We start from the raw sequence: 2,484 nt of genomic DNA, 5'->3' as shown, positions 1-2,484 counted from the left end.
CTGGTGCCTTTGAACCACTGACCTTCAGGTTAGTAATCAAGGGCCTTATCCTCTATGCCACCAGAGCTCCTCCAAGTATAGGAAAGGTCAAGGTTAATTAATTAATTTATTTTTTCCATTTAGATGTCTAGTTGCTCTATCACCCTTTCTTTTTCTGACCTGCAATATCACATTTGTCATAAATCAAGTGTAGACCTATTTCTGGACTCTCTATTCTCCCCCATTGATCAGCCGTACTCAAAAAAAGGAGCTATGTTCTTCCTACTCATTTTGAGTTTTTGTTGTTATAACAAGGTGGAGAAGTGAGGGAAATATGTGGTTTATAATTTCTTTACAATTTCAAGAATTTTTGGTTGAACCGAAAGTCTCAGAACCACCTACTTTGACTTTTAAAGGGAACAAAAAGAATTTGCTCCCTAAACACTTGCTCTCTTATACCAAAATCTGTCACCCCATACAGTCTAATTCTAGGCCTCCTCCCATATCCATTGCCAACTTTCACAATTTTTAACTCTGAGTTTTCTAAGGGACTTTCAACTTAATAGCTGAAGTCTTAGCATAGACATTGCAGCTCAGTTTTGAATCTGGCAATACTCCTGTTAACTTTAGCCTAAGGCCAACAGGTTTTTTTTTGTAACAGGAAAGGTCTATGAAAAGAGTTGAGTAAGGACCAATGGGAGGGAGTACTTTCCTTCCAAGGCTTAGAAACACTAGTCTGGTAGTTTCACACTGCATAGCCATCTCCTAATCCATGATTGCATTAGGAGGTCATAAATACTTCAAAAATGTGATCAAACCTATAGATTCTCTGCCTAGCATTGCAAGTATACACTTGCACACAATATATTTCCTTTAATTTCTGATGACCTATATGCAGATGACCTAAAATCTGTCCCTGTTATGAACATATGTGCCAGTTGAACCACTACCTCTTAAGATTCAGCTTATTTATAATATGACTTGTCATGTTTTCCTTCCTAATTTCTCTATTTTAATAGTAAACACAAAAGGAGCTCTGGTGGTGTAGTGCCTATGGCATTTGACTGCTAACCAGAAGGCTGGCAGTTCAAATCCATCAGCCACTGCACAGAAGGAAGACTGGGCAATCTACTTCTGTAAAAATTACTGCCTCAGAAGCTCAAATGGGGAAGCTGTGAGTCAGAACCAAATCAATGGCAGTGAATTTTTTTTTTTTTTAAATGGTAAATGGGGGGAAGGGAGGAAACTGCAAACATCAAAATAAAATGAAAAAAAAAAAACAGTAAACAGGAATAAGTTCATAGGCATGTAAGTTTAAAATATTAGAATTATTTTTGATAAGGCTACCTATCCTTTGTGTTTAAATTCAGTCAAATCTGTCTGCAAGTTCTACTATGTCTATCTTTGAGGCATTGGTTTATGGTTGTTCATTTATTTCCATTCCTAATTCCATTGTCTTATTCTGGGTTTTTATTTACCTAGGATTTTTTGCTTTAGCCTAAAGAGTTAACTTTATTGTCTAGTATTTTAGCTTCTCATGTTCTTTATTCAATGCATCTCCAAACTGTTGTCTATTTTGTATCTTAACGTGAAAGTACAAGTATATAATTTTTTGACTCAAAAGCTTTCAATGGCTCCCACTTTCCCAAGAATAGAGTCCAAATAACAAATAATGTATTTATTTGATAAATAAGCAACTTCGGAGGATCCATTTACTTTAGGAAATGGAGTGTTCTTAAAAATCCTAACCCAAAGTGACTTTTCTTTGTCTTATGACTTCCTGTTATTCTTTCATAACTACAAAACTCATTTGGACCTAAAGCTCTGCTGTTCTAAATTGCTTCTCAATGACTTCAGAGCGTGTCCTATGTACTCAAGAAGAAAAACTTCATTAGGACATATATTTATATCAGTATGTAAAACAGTGCAGAGCTTTTCACTCAGCAGGTGTTTAGTATCTTAGATATTAAATGAATTAGCTTATTTTCAGCATCATTTCACAAATACAGGAGACAACTCTAGTTGCTTAGCAAATGAGTTAATTTGATTATCTTCATAAAATTGCAAAGTGTCTTCAGTGCTTGGGGATGATTACATTGTCATTACAACTTCTCTTGCAAATTTAGAATGGCTCTCATTGCTTTGAACAGCTAATCCTGACATTATAAAAGGCAGATGTTTGTAACCAGGGACCCATGTAACTTTGTGTATATGTATGACTGTACCTTTCTAAGGTGAGTGGCTCCATGCCTTCCACTAGATTCTGAAATTCACCTTTCACTTATACAAAAGTTAAGAGTCATTAAGACAGGGTCATGGCTAGCAATCCTTTATATAACAATGAGAACAAATGGCCATGAAAAACAGAAGAAAGAATCTTCACAATGATGGAAGAATTCCATCTACATCAAAAATATGATCCAATATGTTGTTTCACATGAATTTCGAGTTCCATGTCAATATTGAAAAATAATCATATAGGTAAATATGTTGTTGTTGTTGTCA

This window comes from Orycteropus afer, unplaced genomic scaffold (assembly GCF_000298275.1).
Source record: "Orycteropus afer afer isolate SDZICR_OR568_19922 unplaced genomic scaffold, OryAfe1.0 scaffold00118, whole genome shotgun sequence".
NCBI lineage: Eukaryota > Metazoa > Chordata > Mammalia > Tubulidentata > Orycteropodidae > Orycteropus > Orycteropus afer.
Note: the sequence above shows the minus strand (reverse complement) of the source record.